Source organism: Mustela erminea, chromosome 1 (genome assembly GCF_009829155.1).
Source record: "Mustela erminea isolate mMusErm1 chromosome 1, mMusErm1.Pri, whole genome shotgun sequence".
NCBI classification, from domain to species: Eukaryota; Metazoa; Chordata; class Mammalia; order Carnivora; family Mustelidae; genus Mustela; species Mustela erminea.
This window is the reverse complement of record NC_045614.1, coordinates 151,985,893-152,007,288: the sequence shown is the minus strand read 5'-3', so window position 1 is coordinate 152,007,288 and position 21,396 is coordinate 151,985,893. Positions and strand designations below refer to the sequence as shown.

At 37.0% G+C, this 21,396-nt stretch overlaps 1 protein-coding gene and 1 non-coding gene across 5 annotated transcripts in view; one reads left to right on the top strand and one right to left on the bottom strand.

Moving 5' to 3' along the window:
• Positions 1-21,396, bottom strand: part of TFDP2 (transcription factor Dp-2) — a 171,835-nt gene that overhangs the window by 72,503 nt on the left and 77,936 nt on the right. The window contains exon 3 of one of the 4 annotated variants that reach the window (XM_032347035.1): positions 16,598-16,632. The exons of the other annotated variants lie outside the window; for them this stretch is intronic. The gene's annotated coding sequence lies outside the window, so the exon portion shown is untranslated. The remainder of the gene's footprint in view (positions 1-16,597; positions 16,633-21,396) is intronic. 4 annotated transcript variants of the gene reach the window in all.
• On the top strand, positions 4,826-4,966 carry LOC116581182. The gene has a single exon (XR_004281936.1). It is a non-coding gene; the product is annotated as a U4 spliceosomal RNA (small nuclear RNA).

Below are 21,396 nucleotides of genomic sequence, written 5' to 3'. Positions count from 1 at the left end.
CAGCACTATGAATGTGTTCTGTATCAATGAATGGTATACTTAAAAATGACTAGGATGATGTTTTATGTCATGTATATTTTACCACAATAAAAAAAAAAACCTGAAAAAGCAAAACAAAAACTCATATGTGAGTAGGAACAGAGGGTATGTGGGAAATCTGTACTTTCCACTTAATTTTACTATGAACTTAAAACTGCTGACAAAATAGTCAACTTTTTAAAAAAGCACATTTAACAGTTTGTCCAAAATGCCTTTTTTCTTCTTTACCTTTTTTTTTTTTTTTAGATTTTATTTATTTATTTGACAGACAGAGATTACAAATAGACAGAGAGGCAGGCAGAGAGAGGAAGGGAAGCAGGCTCCCTGCTGAGCTGCGAGCCCAATGCAGGGCTCAATCCCAGGACCCTGGGATCATGACCCTAGCCAAAGGCAGAGGCTTTAGCGCACTGAACCACCCAGACACCCCTCTTCTTTACCTCCTTAATCCACCCAACTCCTCTGCATCCATTAGTAGCTCCATTTCTATAGTAAGAGCTCCTCTTACTTCTTGAGTCTAACATAACCTCTTACCTGTATATTCTTACATAAAATACATTAAAATCTCAAGACCAGTATAGCTAAGATCAATGAATAATTTTGGACAATCTAAATTATAACAACAATTACATGATAAATTCTTAATGAGATCTATCAAAGCTGCAAAATTAAGCTAGTTCACTCCATCTACACATATTTACTAACTATTTACAATATGTCAACCTTAAGTAGGGGAAGAAATAAATATAATCCCTAGCCTCAGAAGTTATAGTCTAATGGAGGAAACACTACAAACAAGCAAACAAATACAAAAATACCAACTGTGTCCACTGCCAGGAAAGAAACTAGTGGCTCAAAGAGCTGGGAAGAGGTATTCCATGTGAGCCCTTTATACAAGGTGCTCTAGGAAGATCTCTCTGAAGGGAGTGATATTCAAGCTGTAACCTGGAAGACAGGGATGTGTCAGCAAGGTAAAAGCAAGGAGAACATTTTGGTCAGCACAGAACTGTGAAAAGGCTCACCTAACACTCATAACCTTAAAAGTAAAGCAAAAAAAAAAGAAACTGAGGAAGTCAAATAAAATATACATGAGAGAATGGCTTTAGGGGAAAAAAAAGTAATTTACTAACTTTTTTTATTAACATAAAATAGTAGAAGGAACTCATTTCTTATTTTCTTATTTGAGGCTACCACAAAGAACCTGGGGAGTGAATCAGGATCATGGATGCCATTCTGAGCAGAAGTCTAAAAAGGAACACTGGATATCAGACCTCAACAAATACTCTCTAAACACAATCAGGAATGTACAATATCTCACTGTACATGTGCCATATTTTATTTCCTATAAATGGATATTTGCAAGTCTCCATATTTTGCCATTATAAATGATTATGTAAAAAAATTATGTAGTAAACAAATCTACACTCAAATCGTACTTAAAAAAAAAAAAGATTTTATTGATTTATTTATTTGAGAGAGAAAGAGAGCAGAGGGAAGGGGAAGAGGCAGAGGGACAAGCAGACTCTGTCTGAGTGCAGAGCCCAATGTGGGGCTCAATCCCATGACTGAGATCATGACCTAGGCTGAAATCAAGAGTCAGATGCTTAACCGATAATGCCACCCAGATGCCCCTCTCTTCTTCTTTTCTAATGACAAAGTCCAAGAAGGGTTTTTAGTGGGTGAAAGAACATCACCTGTTTTAAGGAGTTTGATTAATATTACCAATTTGTTTCCCAGAGGACTTACACTGACTCACACTTCAAAGCGAAATAGATTTAAAGAATGAGAAGTAGATAAGAAGAACAAATAAATGTATATAGGAAAAAATAAAAATCATCCACAATTCAAATACCCAGAAATGATCATAATGAATGCTTTACATACATATATCAAGTCTTCTTCTATGCCACATATTCTTCCTTTTCCAAAAAAAGCAGGGGGAGGGATCATGCTGTATATGCTGGTTAACTTTTTGAACTTAATAAATTTAGTTTATAACATTTTTAGAATACCATCCTACATCAGTGTCACAATACTCAGTTATTTATCACACCGCTTCCAATTGTTCGTTCTCATCAATAATGCCGTGAACATTCTTTGCTAATTTCCCACAGATCTTCCTTTAATCAGGATAAATCCTCAGAAGAGAAAATGCTGAGTCAGAGTTTGCACATTTTAAAAGATTTTTGATAAGCACTGAGCAAACTGTCCTCCAGAGTTTGTATCACTCTTGAGTTCCCAGACCGGCCTCTACCAACCCCAACCCCAAATTAGGTATTAACAACAACACTAACAACAAAAGAACAAAAATCTTCACTCTATTGACTGGCAAACATTGGCTTTTGTTATTTAAATTTGCATTTTGATTACTGCCTAAGTTGAATACATATTTGTATTTTTATTACCATTTGCATTTCTTTTGTGAATTTTCCATGCTACAGTTTTTCTTGCAATGCCAATATTTATTTGTATCACATTTAGTTATGTTTACTAATCCTCCTCTAGTATGTGAAGTTTCTCAGATCTGCCTTGTGTTTGATGACCTTGGCAGTTTTGAGAAGTATTGATCAGGTATTTTGCAGAATGCAACTCATTATGGGTTTGTCTGATTTTTTTTCTCTTAGTTGTGAGTTACTGGGAGGAAGATCTCATTACTTCGTACCAAGGGTACCAGATATCAACATGACTTATGACTGATAAAGTTAACCTTGAGGATCAACTGGTGGGCTATTTTTTAAGGTTTCCTCACTGTAAAGTTACTCTTACACCTCCAGCCTGTGTTTCTATAAGCTGCAATTTGGAAGCACCACACTAAGTGCAGCCCACACTCACGGTGGGGTTGGGGGTGTAAGCTCTACCTCTCTGAGGAAAAAGTGTCTAAAATGGTGTCTAAATAAATTACTTGGAATTCTGTATGGAGACGTGTCTCTTCTCCCTCACTTATTTATTCAATCACTATTTATATGAGTATTTATATGAGTATATACTCATGTACTTTTATTTTATACTTAAAGTTAAAATCCAACACAGAATTTACTTTCTCAAATGGCTCCAGTTTTGGCCAGGGATCTTTTTTCCAGGTTGGCTCCTGTGCTGCGTTGGCATGATCCACTTTTTTTTTTTTTTTTTAAATACTTCCTTACTTTCTGGTATTATGAAGTACTCCAGCTTCATCTTGTGTATTTCCTGCCCCAAACCTACATTATCTATGCTTCTAAAGAGGCTTGCTTGGATCCTTTTACTGGAGAATAGTTTCAGAAATCAACATCTGGGTGGTGGGTGACACTACTGGTTTTTAAAATCTCTAATAAGATTCAACTGAAATGGCATTATGTAATTTTTATTTGATTTGGAAAGAACTGTCAACTTTAAAGTACTTATTTTTCTCTTCAGGAATACAGAATCACTTTTAATTATTGAGTTATCCTTTATGTTTCTTAGTACATAATAAAGTAATTGCTTTTACTGTATATCACAGCAATAATAATAATTTAAATATCACTTGATATTTCCTCCATCTGCTAATACAAATCTTCCAGACCTTACAAAGTCTCCAACAGCCTACAAGGATTTCCACAAGCCTTCAGGGGAGTGATCCTCAGCCTTGGCTGCACATCAGAATCAAATGACAGACTTATATCCAAGACACATTTCAAACCAGCTCCATCTGAATCACTGAGGGCAAGACCAAGGCACAGGTATTGTTCTAAGGATACCAGGTGATTCCAGTACATATGTAAGTAAAGAAACACCACTTTACTCTTTTACATGGCTTCAAAAGAAGCTCATTCCCAGTAAGTACTGCTGAGTAATGCTGCCTCCACTAGGAACAGATCACCTCCCCCTTCCTCTGTGGAAACACTAACACTCCATGAGATGCCAAAGCTTCAAATTTTGCCTTTTCTGAAACAAGGAAAAATATTTTGCTCCCTTACTATGACATATACCCTATAAGAGATATGCATAGGCAGCACTGCTAATGACTTAACAAGATTCTAATTAAATTAGACTTTAAAAGACAACTGTTTCATTGTTTTCATAAAAACTTACACCTACCCTATTCTCATAGGATTCACACATGACTCAAATAGGTCTGGCCATAAGACAAACCCTATTACCATCATGCAATATTAAGAATCATTTCCCCTTTCTAAAGCCCAAGATTTTTCTTAAAGGTTCAGTATCTTTCTTCCCCTGAGATACAATGAACATAATCATTGCAACATTAGAACTCAAACCCAGCTCAGCTCCTGACAAACTCAATCCCATAGACAAATGGCCCATCAAAAAGAAATGTGCCCGTTTTCAGGTATAAAAACTATTTACTTCAATCTCTACTATTCTTTTATACAAAATGTCTGGCATTAAAATTATAACACACATACAAAAGAGGGCAAAAAAAAAAACCTTACTGCAAGAGCTAAATTAATCAACAGAAACAAGAGTGACAGATGACTCAGATTTTGGAAATACCAGATAGGGGCTTTAAAAACTATTCCAACTTTTTCATTATTAGACTGGAGGAAAATTTCTTCCTATCTTTAACGCTTAGTCTCTTTAAAAGGTAACTAAGAGGGGTGCCTGGGTGGCTCAGTGGGTTAAGCCGCTGCCTTCGGCTCAGGTCATGATCTCAGGGTCCTGGGATCGAGTCCCGCATCGGGCTCTCTGCTCGGCAGGGAGCCTGCTTCCCTCTCTCTCTCTCTCTCTGCCTGCCTCTCCATCTACTTGTGATTTCTCTCTGTCAAATAAATAAATAAAATCTTTAAAAAAAAAAAAAAAGGTAACTAAGAGCTTTGCACAGTGGCAGTATTGTGGCCAATGAGGTTTATCCGAGATGCGATTATTGCTAATTGAAAAGGTAACTAAGAATCTAAACCAAAACACTTACAATGTATTATAGGGTTTACAATTACGTAAAAACAAAAATGTATGCTAACAGTGCATAAAATAGGGCAGAAAATGAAGTATAAATGTATGGTATAACATTCCTTGAAAGTAGACTGTGATAATTTAAAGATATACTCTGTAAACCCTAGAGCAAATGCTAAATAAAAATGGCTTAAAAAGAGGTAAATTAGCAAAGATAAAATGGGACATAAGATGGAATCACAAGAAAAATACCTAATTTAGCCCAAAAAATCAAGAAAAAGAAAGGAATGGAGAACAGATGGGGCATACAGGAAGAATAAAGTAGCAATATGGCAGATTCAAATTCAACATCTCAGTAATTACAGTAATTGTAAATTATCTAGAGACCCTAATTAAAATTCAGAGACTCCTAGAACAAGGACTGTTACCAGGGATAAACACAAGTATTACATAATGATAAAAGAAAATATTGCAAACAACAATAAAATAACACATAACAATCCTAACTGTGCATGTACCCAACAACAGAGTTTCAAAATATATGTAAGAAAAAGTGACAACTCAAAGGAGAAACAGAAAAGACACCATTATAATTGGAGACCAACATTCCTCTCTCAGTAATCAATAGAACAAGTAGACACATAGTGAGGATATAGAAAATCTGAACAACACTACCAATCAACTTGAGTCATTAATATTTGTAGAACACTCCATTCAACATCAGCAAAATCCACAGTCTTTTTAGTGCACTTCAACTAAGGCCATACAACAGATCTTGAAACAAACTTCAAATTGCAAAACAATTTAAATAATCCCCAAAGGATGGTCTCTGATCACAGTGGAATTAAACTAGAAATCAATTAACAGAAAGATTTCTGGAAAATTCCCAAATATTAAACAACACATTTCCAAAATCACTGAAAGGTACAAATTACCAGAGCTCACGCAAGAAAAAATAGACAACCTGAATAGCCCTATACCTACTACAGAAATTGAATTTCCAGTTTAGAGTCTCCTCACAAAAGAAGACTCCAGGCCCAAATGTCTTCAAAGGCAATTTCTACCAAATATTTATGGAATAACTCATCTAACACTATACAAACTCTTCCAGAAAACAGAAGAGTACAAAACATTTTCCAACTCATTTGATAAAGCTGGCACTAACCTGAGAGAAAACCAAACAAAGAAATCACAAGATAATTCCAAACCAATATCCTGCTTGAACACAGTTGCAAAAAACCTATTAATTAACTAGCCTAAAAAAAGACTGAAATTCTGGGGAGGGTATGTGCTATGGTGAGTGCTATGAAATATGTAAGCCTGATGACTCACAGACCTGTGACCCTGGGGCAAATAATACACTGTATGTTAATAATTTTTAAAAAAATGAAATTCTGATAAATGCTACAATATGGGTAAATCTTGAAAATACTATGTTAAGTGCAATAGGCCAGACAAAACGATCAATAATGTATGTCTCCACTTACATAAGGAAGTCACCTAGAATAATCAAATTCATAAAGACAAAAAATTAGAATAATGGTTACCAGTAGCCAGAGAAGGGGGAATATGGATTTATTATTTAATGGGTACAGAGTTTCTGTTTGGGAGGAAGAAAAAATTGGAGATGGATAATGGTGATGGTTGCACAACAATGTGAATGTACTCAAAACCACCAAATTACACACTTGAAAATGGTTAAGATAGTAAATTTTATGTTATGAATACGTTACCACTATAAAAAAGATCCTAAACAAAATGTCAGCAAAGTTGATACAGCAATAGATAAAAAAGGATATTACATTATAACCAAATGGTATCTATCCAAAGAATGCTCACTGGCACAGATAATCCAAAAGAATCTATAAAAAAAACGAGCAAAAGCAATGAATTTTAGTAAACTTATCAGTTTAACAAGGTTGCAGGGCTCAAAATATACAACATATAAAAATATAAGAAAAAGTAAACCTGACTTTAAAAAACAGAGCATCAAAAAACTGAATATATAATAATGGTGCCAGTGGACCTCCTCCTCTTCTTTTTTTTTTTTTTTAAGATTTTATTTATTTATTTGACAGAGATCACAAGTAGGCAAAGAGGCAAACGGGAGGGGGGTGGGGTGCGGCCGGGCAGGGGGGAAGCAGGCTCCCTGCTGAGCAGAGAACCCAATGTGGGGGGTCAATCCCAGGACCCTGGGGTCCTGACCTGAGCTGAAGGCAGAGGCTTCAACCCACTGAGCCACCCAGGTGCCCCGCCAGTGGACCTTCTTATCTTGTTCCTGTTTTATTTATTTATTTTTAAGATTTTATTTGACACAGAGAGAGAGAGCACAATCAAGGGGAGCAGGAGGCAGAGGGAGAGGGAGAAGCCGGCTCTCTGCTAAGCAAGGAGCCAGATACGGGGCTCAATTCCAGGACCCTGGGATCATGGCCTGAGCTGAAGGCAGACACATAACCCACTGAGCCATAGAGGCACCCCCTCTTGTTCCTGTTTTAAATGGGAATGTGTTGGGGTACCTGTGTGGCTCAGTGGGTTAAAGCCTCTGCCTTCAGCTCAGGTCATTATCCCAGGGTCCTGGGATCGAGCCCCACATTGGGCTCTCTGCTCAGTGGGGAGCCTGCTTCCCCCCCCCCCCGCCTGCCTCTCTGCCTGCTTGTCATTTCTTTTCAAATAAATAAATAAAATCTTAAAAAAAAAAAATGGGAATGTGTTTCTAATGGAAATGTTTTAAATATGATACTGGCTAATAAGTTAAAGACAGACTTTTAGAAAATATATTTTGAAATATCTTTTAATTCCTACTTCATAGGGAGATTTTTAGAAAGTGACCGAATCTTTAAAAATGCAGCCCATACTGCCTTTGACTCAGGTCATGATCCTAGCGTCCTGGGATCGAGTCCCACATCGGGCTCCTTGCTCAGCAGGAAGCCTGCTTCTGCCTCTGCCTGCCACTCTGTCTGCCTGTGCTCCCTCTCTCTGACAAAAGAAAAAAAAATGAAAAAAAAAATGCAGCCCATAAAGTATTTCAAACAAAAATATGGTTCCTCTTGATCTACCTATATAAATGTATTATTGATAATTTCTTATTATTAAACCAAGCATCTTTACTTTCTTGAGACAAACTCTACATGGTTCATGGTACACAGTTCTCTTATAATAATGTCAATTTTATTTGCTAATAATTTGGTTTTTTGCTTTTAGATTGGTTTATAACTTTCTGTACCGTTAAATTTTATTATATGAGTTAAATTAGTTTTGTTTCATGTACTGAAAGCCTTTGGTTTTATTTATTCATATTTTTTCTTTTTTTAAACTTTTTTAAAAAAGATTTCATTTATTTGACAGAGATCACAAGCAGAGAGCCTGATGTGGGGCTCGATCCCAGGACCCTGGGATCATGACCTGAGCCAAAGGCAAAGGCTTTAACCCACTGAGTCACCCAGGCACACCTGAGAGCCTTTGGTTTTATACTCTGTATGTTACCCTGCCTGATTATCTATTCACAGAAACAGGAAAAAAGCTTGCCCATAAAACTATGAAGAGAAGAGTCTTCACCAGTCCCCTAAAGATTATTTATTTGAGAGAGAGGGAGAGCATGACAGAGGGGCAGAGGAAGAGGGACAAGCAGACTCCTGCTGAGCCCAACGCCAGGGCTCAATTCTGGAGCCCTGAGAACATGACCTGAGCTAAAGCTGTATGCTCAACTGACTAGGCCACCCATGAACCCAAAGAAGAGTCTGTTCAAAATAATTTTGGGGAACAGTATTTCCATTTCTTTCAACATACTAGACTTCAAGTTTTCTACTTTTTAAAATAATCAATTTTGGGGGCACCTGCCTGGCTCAGTGAAAAGACCATGTGATTCTTGATCATGGAGTTGTGAGTTAAAGCTCCACATTGGGCCTAATGTGTGGCTCGATCCCAGGACCCTGGGATCACCACCGGAGCTGAAGGCAGAGGCTTTAATCCACTGAGCCACCCAGGCGCCCCTCACTGTTGTTTTAACTTGTAATTTCTTAATGACAAATTATTTGCCTTTATTAAGATTTTAAGAGGAGAGAGTAAGCCCAGGCATGCATGCAAGTGAGCACAAGCAGTGGGGAGGGGCAGAGGGAGAGGGAGGAGCAGACTCACCCTAAGCAGGGAGCCCGATGTGGGGCTTGATCCCAGGACCCCAAGATCATGACCTGAGCCAAAGGCAGATGCTTAATTGACTAAGTCAACCAGGCACCTCTTACTTGCCTTCTGTATACATCCTTTGGTGAGGTGTCTGTTCACTTTTTAACTCAGCTGTTTTCTTACTGTTGTTGAAGACAACCGTTGTTATTATTCTTTTTATATTTTGGTTACTAGTCTAGGTAGTAAAGAATTTTTTACCCAAAGCGAAGTCTGGCTTTTGCCCTTAGCTTCTGAGAGGTAATCTCTAAGTCCTGGGAATGTCTTACCTGATGAAAGTGTCTTGAACAATATAATTTGGGGCAGAGGCTTCAAGGCACAATGAGATTTAGGGTGGGGGCATTTGGGTCACATCAGCAGACCTACTGAGGGACTGGAGACTTCATCAGCCAGCCACAGGAGCTGCTAGTCAGATTTATGTGACTAAACCCCAATAAAGACTCCAGATACCAAAGACAATGTGAGCTTCTCTGGCTGTCAATACTCTGTGCAAGCTGTTAAATAAACATCAATACTGGGAAAGTAACACTGTCTATGTCTCCGTGGGAAGTGGAAACTCCACATTTGGTACTTTTCTTGACTCCAGCCTATGCATCTTTTCACTTGACTGATTTTAATCTGTATTCTTTAGCTGTAATAAACCATAACCATGAGTATAACAGCTTTCAATGAATTCTCTGAGTCCTTCTCCATGTATAAGACCTAAGATAATTGTGGAGAACCCTGAACTTGGAACTGATGTCAGATGTAGCTACGGGTAGCCTTTTGTACACTGCTCTCTAACTTTGCAATTGGCTAACTAATTTTATCAGATTTGTGTTTTGCTGTCCTATCTAAAAAGGCATTATTAAACCCAACGTCACCTAGGATTTTCTATTTTTCTTCTAAATGTTCTCTTTTTTATGTTTTGTATTTAAGTCTATGAATCATTTTGAGTTAATCTTTGTGAAAGGTGTAAGGTCTGTGTAGAGGCTCATTTTTTTGCATATAAACTTTAATTGCTCCAGCTTCATATACTGAAAAGACTCACCTTTCTCCGTTGAATTGCTTTTCCACCTTTGTCAAAGATCAATTGACTGTATTTCTGGGCCTTATATACTGCTCCATTGGTCTATGTATCTATTCTTTCTCAAGCACTACACTATCTTGATTACTGTACCTTTACAGTTAGCATCAAAAAGCAGGTAATGTAGGTCTTGGATATTGCTTTTTGACCCAACCTGAGCCTCTGTCTTTTAAATGTAAATGTTATTATATTCATTTTTATTCTAAATACTGATAAGGCAGTATTACGTTCTCTTTATTATTCTTGCTGCTCTTTAATATCATCTCCTTTAATTCTATCCTTTGCTAATAACACTGTAGACATTTTCTTTTTCCTAACGACATAATTACTGTTCCAGAAACTCTTTGATTAGTTTTATTTACAGCCTTAGTAGCACTCTCCTTTTCAAATCTTGTCTGGATGTTTACAGTGTACCTTTCATTTCTCCTCAAACTTTCAACCTAATACATCTAGTACTCATGTATCACTGAAAGCCTTTAAACTATAAACTTTGGTTTTCTTAAGTTTAAGGATATTGTCTTCTATTTCACCTTTGATTACTGCTTCTCTTCTATTTATTATTCTTTTCTTTATGAATACTACTTATTTTATTTGTACATTGAATCTTTATTCTTTGTACCTGTCATTTTCATCCTTTTGATCCTTTTCTACTGCTGCATTTCAGAAGACATCCTCTAACCTCTCTTCCACATCACTGACTAGATTTTCAACACTACCTTTTCACCCCTTCACTGTGAATTTTAATAGCAATACTTAATTTCAACATCTCTATGAGTTTTTTTTTTTTTAAAGATTCATTTATTTGAGGGGTGCCTGAGTGGCTCAGTGGGTTAAAGCCTCTGCCTTTGGCTCAAGTCATGATCCCAGAGTCCTGGGATCGAGCCCCGCATTGGGCTCTCTGCTCATCGGGGAGCCTGCTTCCTCCTCTCTCTCTGCCTGCCTCTCTGCCTACTTGTGATCTGTCTGCCAAATAAATAAACTAAAATCTTTTTTAAAAAAGATTTATTTGAGAGAGAGAGGGTGCGTGCATGTGCAGGAGGAGAGGGAGAGGGAGAGGGAGAGCAAATCTCAAGCAGACTCCCCACAGAGGAGAGACAGTGAGAGAGGGAGTACAAACTGGGGGAGTGGGAGAAAGAGAGGGAGAAGCAGGCTTCCCGCAGAGCAGGGAGCCTGATGCAGGGCTCCATCCCAGGACCCTGGGATTATGACCCAAGCCAAAGGCAGACGCTTAACGACTAAGCCACCCAGGCACCCCAATCTTAAAGAATTTCAAAATGCAGAAAAGTACAAAGAATGATTCAAGATCCCTTGTAATCATTCTTACTTCATCTAGCACCAGGCTCTGGAGTCAGTCTATATGGATTCAAATATGAGAGTTCCCTCTTAGTTGTGTGATGTTGGGGAAGTAATTTAAACTATTTATTTCAATTTCTTTGAGAATAATCATTTAATTAGATTTAACTAGCTAATTCATGAGTGGATGTTTATTTATTTGAGAGGGTGAGAGAGAGGATGAGTGGGGATGGGGCAGAGGGAGAGGGAGAGGGAGAGAGAATCTTAAGTAGACTCCATGTCCAGCATGGAGCCTGACTTACGATCAACCTCACAACCCTGAGCTCATGACCTGAGCTGAAGTCAAGGAACTGAGCCACCCAGGCACCCTGTGAGTGGTTTTATACATTATCTGTTACTCAAAAATATTTAGCTATTATTAGTATAACCTTTGCTGATATCTTGGCTGGTTACCTTCTATGTCAATCTGCTGTCTTTAACATATAATTTCACATTCATTAAATAACTTTGAGAATAAAGCAAATATCATCTAATATCTTGTTTCTTCCAAGTACGATTTTCCTCTAGGACTTAAGTATAAGGTTCCTTTATTTTATTTTGTAGTTTCTTAACAGGCCCATGATGGTTTTTTTAAAATGTTATCAAATTCTTTAAAAAAAATGTTATCAATTATATGAAAGTTGACAAAACCAACCAGGTTTGATGTTTGCTAAGAGAAAAGTTATATAAATTCTAGTTGGTTTCTCTCTGTTACTGTCCACCTAGTTATTATTTGACTTTTAACTCTCAGTTCTTTATCTGGAGAAAAAATTAATTCATATAACTCTAGCCAAATATCTGTGTTGAGCAGGAGAGAGAATCTTGATTCTCATCTAGTATGGAGATTAAGATCTCTCTGGGAATCCATTCGAATTATAAACTTTTCCTCCAGCACACAGAATTTTGTTTACCAATTCAATTGGTCATGTCTTGAAGTCAATTGTGGATCCTTGGTTAAGGATCCCCTGATTTACCATTTGCTCTGAAGAACTAAGGAAGACTCTGATCCTGTTGCCTTGTTATGTGATGTATAGGATTAGCAATTTAATCCTGGATACTCTGAAACAGAACATATTCTTCCCTAATCAAAAGCAGGGTCTGACCAAGCGTTGTTTAAGCCTGTGGCTGGTACAAGAGAGTTCATTAAACTGTTCTCTTTCACTCTTGTACATATTTGAAATTCTCCAAAATAAGACACTTTGTTTGTATTTATTTGAAGTAGGACCTGAAAAAATGCATACCAACCCCATGGATTTTCTCCTCTCTGCCCCTTCCTACTACAATTCCCTTTACATTTGAAAATGCACCCAAACCAGTCCACTTCTTCCTTTACAGAACTGTGGTCACCAAGGGAAGTAGAGAGGTAATGATAAGAGAGATGGGAGGGAGAAAAAGAACCCTGGTGCTGCAGATAACAGTTGCAACACCCAGAGGGTAGCTGCCAAGTTTCTAGCTGGCAAAGATCCTATTTCCTTAAGCTGTAGGTATGCAATACAAATTGGTAGAAAAATCTACCTTTTTCCTGTTTGTCCTTGCTATTCTGTCTTAGGAATCTGTCTTTACTTTTACTGACAGTAAATCCTCCTAATGTCTGGCATATTTTAATTTGTATATCTAGTTTCTCATTCCATTTATAACTCTGCTTCTCTGTGTATTTTCGTCTATTTGATCATAGCATAACAGAGGAGATTAAGCAGGGTCCCACGAGCTGACTGCCTACTAAGCCCAGACTTACCACGGCTGAATTCTTAAGGTTAAAAGGTCCTACAATAATCTGGCACATGTGCAACCTGGGAACAACAGATAGGTGGAAGAGATAGCTTGTGATCTATTCTTGCTTTCCTTAACTCTCATACTATAATTTTACATATACAGAAGTATATATACTGATATCAGTGAGCATATAGAGTATAGGGGAAAAAAAAGTATTATTTTCTCTCAAGGAAGCTCTAGCCCAAATTAACAACAGCTAGAAACTGCCAAAAGATGTAAGGTTTAAACAGAAGCATTGTAGCAACCAATCAGAAATACTTAAATTCACCTACAATAAAGTGCACATGATAAAACTTAGAAATTGGTGAGCTAATATGCCAATTATCAGAGACACTCTCAAAATAAAGTAAAAAACAAGTTAGTGAACAAATAATATTAAAAACAATTAGCATAATGAGGTAGATTGAGATTACTTAGGGATATGGTTCTTTAAATTCCTTCTGGTCTTGTCAATAATGCTCTATGTTAATCAAAGATTTCTTGAAAAAGACTGGAACATAGAGCAATGTGTTTAGAAGAGTGACCTCCAGGGGTGCCTGGGTGGCTCAGTAGGTTGGGCCTCTGCCTTCGGCTTGGGTCACGATCTCGGGATCCTGGGATCGAGCCCCGCATCAGGCTCTCTGCTCAGCGGCGGGGGGCCTGCTCCTCCACCCCCCGCTGCCTGCCTTTCTGCCCACTTGTGATCTGTCTGCGAAATACATAAATAAGAACCTTTTTTTTAAAAAGCTATTAAAAAAAAAAAGAAGAAGAAGAAGACGGACCTCCAATCTGAAAAATGTGATCTGAACTATCTCTACCAATTGGGAAAGTCAGTGGCTCTGAGCTTCAGTCTTCTCATCTCTAAAATGGGTACAATAATAGTGCTATTCTTGCAAGGAGGTTGTGAGGATTATATGAAATAATGAACATAAAGAGCTTAGCTATTAGCACAGGGGCACCGGGCTGGCTCAGTCTGTAGAGTGTGCAACTCATGATCTTAGGGTTGTGGGTTCCTGCCCTATGTTGGGTGTAGAGATTACTTAAAAAAAAAAAAAAAAAAAGGAGCTTAGCACAATTCCTGGCAAATAGCACTTCAAAACACAACAGACTTTTTATAAAAAGTAAACTGACCTCTTCTTTCAGGGTGTTAATCCCTTGAAAGTGCTGAGATAAAATAAGGTGCTAACTAAGGTCAAATGGTACTTCAGACAAAAAGTAAAAACATAAAGAAACAAACAAACAAACAAAAAAACCAAACATAAATTACAGACCAATATCTCCCAAAAAATTTAAACAAAATTTTAGCAAACTGAATTCAAGAATATACAAAGAGAAGAATATATAATGCCTAACTGGAGTTTATACCAGGAATCCAATGTTGGCTTAATATCAGTAAAATTTAAAAAAAAAAAGAAGAAAGAAAGAAAGACAGTGTTATTCACTATGTATCAAACAGAATAAAAAAGAAAAACTACACTATCATCTTAATTAATACAGATGAGGTATTTGACAAAATTCAACAACCACTGGTGGTAACAACTGTCAGTAGCCAAGGAACAGATGGGAACCTCCTCAATGTGCTACAAGGCAACTACTGAGAACCTATAGCTAAAAATCACACATTTCAATGGTTAAAAATTTGACTGCTTTCTCCTTAAGATTAGGAACAAGACAATGATATCTATTTTCACTGCTTCAACACTGAAATATTCTTAGGGCATTAAGTAGAGAAAAAGGAAAAGAGACATAAAAATAAGGAAGGAGTAAGTTAAACAGACAAAAGTTTGGGCTATGTGGAAATCTATGGAATCTATAACATTTTACTTATAGTGAGTTTACTGGCAATGTCACAGGCAACAAGATCAATATACAAAAATCAATTATACTTCCACGTTCCAGCAATTAAAAATCAGAGATTGAAATAAAAAGATGTAATTTATAGTAACATAAAAATATAAAATAGCAATAAATTTAACAAAATATGTGCAAAGTCTATACAATGGAAATTACATTTTGGTGAGACAAACTACAGAAATATAAATAATGGACAGATAAACCATGCTTATAAATTGGAAGATTCAATATTAAGATGTCATTTCTTTCCAAATTCACCTACAGATTCAACTCAATTCCAATCGAAATCCCAACAGGCACTTTTATAGAAATTTACAAATATCGATTCTAAAATTTATACAAAAATGCGGAAGACCTAGTATAGCCAAAACAGAAACAGAACAAAGTTTTGAAACAGAACAAAGTTGGAGGACTTACACTCCTGATTTTAAGACTTACTATACAGGTACACAGAGTGTCTCAATGTTGGTACTACTGATATTATGGACTGGCTAATTCTCTGTGATGGGGAACTGGCCAGTACACTTTAGGGTGTTCAGCAGCATCCCAACCTCTACCCCATCAAAGGCAAATCTTTCACCTGCCAATTGTTAACAATCAAAAACATTTCCAGAAACAGCCACATGTCGAACGGGGGGCAAAATTACCCTTTGTTGAGAACTATTAAGCTATAGTAAGAAGTGTGTTACTGATATGAAGATAGACGTTTAAATCAATGGAACTGAACAGAATCTAGAAACAGACCCTCAACTTAGAAGTCAACTGCTATTTGGCAAAGATACAATGCAATTCTATAGGAAAAGACAATCTTATCAGTAAATGATGCTATAGTGACTAGTTATTCATATGGAAGAAGAATAAACCTCACCCCTCACCTCACTCCATACATGAAAATTTAACTCAAAACTTATCACCAATAAATTTAAGAGCAAAAACTATAAAACTCCAAGAAAAAATATAGGAGAAAGCTTAGTAATTCTGGCTTAGACAAAGATACCTTAGAACGTAAAGAAGCACAAACTTTTTAAATTGATAAACTGCAGATTACAATATAAAACATGTTTGTGCCTTTATCTTCTGTTAAGAAGATGAAAAGGCAAGCTACAGACTGGGAGAAAATATTTGTAAAGTAAATATCTGATAAAGGACTTGTATCCAGAGTAAGACAATAATATTGCAAACAACCAAATAAAGGACAATGGACAAAGAGTTTAAACAGTTTAAAAAAAAAGTTTAAACAGCTGCCTTACCAAAGAAGATATGGTGATGGCAAAAAAGCACATGAAAAGATGTACAACATCTTTAATCATTAAGGAAATGCTTATTAAAGCCACTCTATCATACCACATAAGCCCACGTGAATAGCTAAAATGAAAAAAGACCAACCATACCAAATGCTGACAAGGACACAGGGAACTAGGGCTCCTTTAAGTTGCTGATGGGAATACCAATTTGTATAAGCATTTTAGGAAACATGTTTGGCAATTTTTTAAAAGTTAAGCATACACTTACCAGATGACCCAGCAATTCCATTCCTAGGTATTTACCTTAGAAAAATAAAAACTTATGTCAACACATAAGCTTGTATTTGGATGTTCATAGCAGCTTTATTCATAATAGTCCAAAAGTGGAAATAACACCAATGTTCATCAACTAATGAATGGATAAATGAACTGCAGTAAACCCATATAAGGGAATGCTACTCAGTAATAAAAAAGAACAACAACAACAACAAAGAATTACTAATACACACAACATGAATAAATCTCAAAAGCATTATCCTAAGTACAGGCATGCAGGTACAAAGGATATTAATGAAGTATCCCGATTATTTGATAAGCTAAAAATAATTCTGATTTTCAGTAGCTTTTTTGTGGTTATTTAATTAACTGACTTTTAACTACCTTTTGTTCTTTAGGTATCTCCTCTCATATCCCTAAAACAACTACAAACCCTTCTCCCATAAGGGTTATTGTATATCTCTGCAGAGCAGTTCACAATACAACCACACCTTTGTAGATCAATGCACAGACTGTGTAATTCTCATTCAATAAAACAAATAGAATGCAGCATACATATCACAAGAGATTCAGGATACCTGGGTTCAAATCCCAGCTGACTCCCTGGGGTAACCTGTGTTAAGTCATTTAATCTACATGAAATTCCTTATTCTTATTTGTTAAACTGAAAAGCACTGGGGTAAAGTGCAGAAAGAGTGTTAGGGACAGTGGATGGTACAATCAGCAATCCCAGTGAATGTGAGGCTGTAGTAAGGAAAGAAATCTCCTGAAGAGACTAAAAGTGATAAAGCAAGTTTCTAAATCTTGGTATTCCTAGCCCTTTCACTGTATCAGCATTCCCTGATATTCATCTTGATAAAGATGATAATGAAGAGGAAGAAAAGATGAAGGAGAAAAGCGCCTGCAATCGTAAGACCAGGTGTTTTCATTCTCTGAATAGCCCACACATATTTATTGAGTACCTATAAAGGTCAAGCCAGTGCTTGGCACTGGGGATTCAACAGTGCATAAAATAAGTAAGACACAGTTCCTACCTGTTGGGAAGATTTACCCTAATGGGAAGACATTGACACCTAAATGGACAATTTCAATATAGCACAAGTAATGCAGAAACATTACTTGGATAGCACAGGGGGCCACAGGGGCAGACATATGACAACTAAACCCAGAGAAGATGAAGCAGGATGACAGGACATCCAGTTAAACTTGAATTTCAAATAAACAATGAATACTGTTGCCATGTAAGTATGTCCCAAATATTGTCCTATATTTTCATTTGCTACATCTGGAAGCCCTAGGTGGGGATGATAGTAGGAAAAGTGCCTCACAGGAGATATTTAAGACCAAAACTTAATTATTACTTGTCCCAACAAATTTGGACTCAGAAGATGTTTATCCATTGCTGGCCTATAAAGACACCGTATGGCAAGGATCTGAAACCTCCTAACAGGAGCCAAGGAAGCATGGAGGCTCTTACGAAGAGCCATGTAGTAAGACACCTTTTACAAGTATCTCTTCCAGGGGCACCTGAATGACTCAGTGGATAAAGCCTCTGCCTTCAGCGTGAGTCATGATCTCAGGGTCCTGGGATCAAGCCCCACATTGGGCTCTCTGCTCGGCGGAGAGCCTGCTTCCTTCTTTCTCTCTCTGCTTGCCTCTCTGCCTACTTCTGATCTCTCTCTCTGTCAAATAAATAAATAAAACCTTAAAAAAAAAAAAAAAGAAGAAGTACATCTTCCAGACATACACTGACTTTTAAAATGCCTCCAGGTGATTTTGCTTGACTGAGTACTGGAGGTGCTTGGGAGCCAGACTGTGAAATGTACTTACGTGGCAGTGTGTGTACACCAAGAAAGGAAATTTGCACAATGATCTGGAAATGAGGTTTAAGATAAGTGGAGATTTTCAGGATGTTTATGTGAAAAACTTTTCACACTCAATACCCTTCTCCACTCCATAGTCCAGCCCTCAGAAGACTACAGCCCCGCTCAACAGCTTGGATACAATACATGAGAGACCCTGAGGCGGAATCACCTATGTAAGCCACTTCTGACCCTCAGAAACTGTGTGAGATGCAAAATGTTTGTTGTTTTAAACTGTCAGGTTTTAGGATAACTTGTTATGTGGCGATAGGTAAGTAATGTTGTGCCCAGCAGAGGAGTTCTGCACCCCGAAATAATGGGCCTGCACTGGTACAGCATCATGCCCACCCACTGCTGAGAACAGCCACAGTTAGAATGGGTAGCTTCAGCAAGGATGAGGTGGTGGACCAGAGGCACCACAGCTGTGGCTGTCACTCACTCACACCTCCCACCAGCAGGAAAATACACCATTTGGTGTATTTCCATAGCCACCCCAGCATAACAAAAGTTCATTAAGGACAGCATAGCCTTTCTGGAACAAAATAAGATCTTTCTAAAAGAACAAAACAAAACAAGAATATTTCTCTGAGTTCAGCTCAGTCACTTGAGAAAATTGCATAAAAACAGAAAGATAAGTAAAATAATACAGTAAATTAACAAAGCTAAGAAAAACTCCAAGTCTCGGATTAGCTGTGGTTCTCAGCTTGATTTCGTGTGTGTTAAGAATTAATACTGCTCTCCCAATCAGGAAAATAATCTGTTCCTGGGTGGGTTGCTTTGACTCTCCCATCCAGAAGGGAATTTCTGAAACTCAAGGATAGTGTACAAGTGAAGAGCTGTGAACTGTGGTTAAAAAACAAATAATCCAGAATTTGTAAGAGTACTTTGATGAAACAATTTTAGTGTCATAAATTCCATAAATTATTTTATTTCAATAGATTAAGTTTAAGTGATTTCATTCCAACCATCTAAAGTGAACAGAAATATGTCAGAGAAAAACATTTCTTTTTTTTCTTCAAAATACAGGATGAGTTAAAAGGGAGTGGGTAATAGTATAGAACTAAATATGACTGCAGGGAGATAGATGCTGGAAGTTTTCTTTGATCACAGCCCCTAGACTCAGCCCTTGGCTTTATAATTAGGGTTTCCTATCCAAATCATCTCAGAGTTCATGCTAGTATGACATATTTTCCCCCAGGCCACTTCAATATCAACAAGCTTAGTATGAGCTTATGTTAGAATCCTTAAGGTTTGTGTTCCAGATATATCAGATATCACTCTTCTCTCCTCATGGCCTACAAAACATTCACAATCATTTTACAAGATCCCCAATTCAATTTTCATAGAAACTGAAATAAGGATATTGCCTTAAAGGACTTACATCTTCAGGATAGTTAATTCACTGATTTAAGTAAAGCCTGATCTAACCTGTGTTTTCTAGGAATTTCTGTGTCAGTTAACATTTTTAAGTATTCTATTTTTTAAATATCCAATTCATTTAAAATTTGCCTTGGTATACAATCTAGATATTAAAACAGAGAACACAGTAATGAAAGAAAATAAAATCTAGACTATCTCTGAATTCAAGTATCTGGTATTATAGAATAAAACAATGGTTATTCAGCTATTTTTCTCCAAATTCAGTAGCAATTTTCTATATTTGCTTTGATTATATAAAATTGATACACATATTAAACAAAACCCTGAAGTATCAGGCCTAAGTCCCATGCATTTTCTCTATAGCCATGCTAACACATACGGTTAAGATTTTCCAATGACTGTATCCATGATTCCTAAGACTTGTTGTTGGTTCATAGTGAGGTCTAAAGATCTGGAACCATTAATCAAGGAAAGCTTTAAAAACTGGCCAGCAAAACAATCAACAATTTCTAGAGGATTAGCTGCCTTTTTAACTCAACAGTACGCTATAAAATTTTGTGACCCAGAAAAGGAAAAAGCTGAGAAAAAAACATCCAACATAAAATTCATTAATATCATCCAGGATAACAGATGCAACCCAGACACAGTTTCATTGTTTCTAAGCTCTCTGCTTACAGTTCTCTTTCCTCATATTTGGAGATTCTTTTATTTTCTTCCTCATAAAACACCATTTTTTTCTAGTTCTCTTTGTTTGTAAATAATCAATATATATTGTAGAATTTCTTATTTCACTGATTATCTTAAGAGAAAGCTCCACTTTGAAAAATTTCACAACTTTGTGAGAGAACAACTTTCTCTTATTCCCCTTCAAATGCTCCTTTACAAACTAGGGAGGCAAAATTGGAGGGGAGGAGACAAGTGGAAACTCCCAGAAAACCTGAAAAAAGAAAAGTTTGACAGTAGAATTTTGTCGTTGTTTCATCCATTCAACAAACAAATATTAAGCCCCTATAAGTAAGGTACTATGCTAGGGCCAAGTCCTACTTTGTTCTCAAGAGCCTGCCATTACAATATAATCTTAAAAACCAATGAGGTTAATAAAATTATATTTATATCAAGTTACATTAATTACAGTATACCTTAAAAATAAATTAGATAAAGATGTAAATAAAATTATATACACACACACATAACTGTTTTGGTGGAGAGGTTCTGAATTGTTTTGTGCTTTCCACCTTATGCTAAGGATTCTGACAACAGGAAGAAAGAAATCACTTCCAAGAATTACACACACAGAGTTACGAAGAGGGTATTTGTAGATAAAATGGAAAGAAAATAAAGATGTTAAGATTTAAAGAAAAAAAAAAAAAACATTTCGGACTCCCAGGTGGCTTAGACGATTAAGCATCTGCCTTCAGCTCAGGTCATGAGCCCAGAGTCCTGGGATCAAGTCCTGCATCAGAATCCTGGCTCCACAAGGAGTCTGCTTCTCCCTCTCCCTCTGCCCTCTAACCTGCTCATACTCTCTCTCTCATGTCCTCGCAAATAA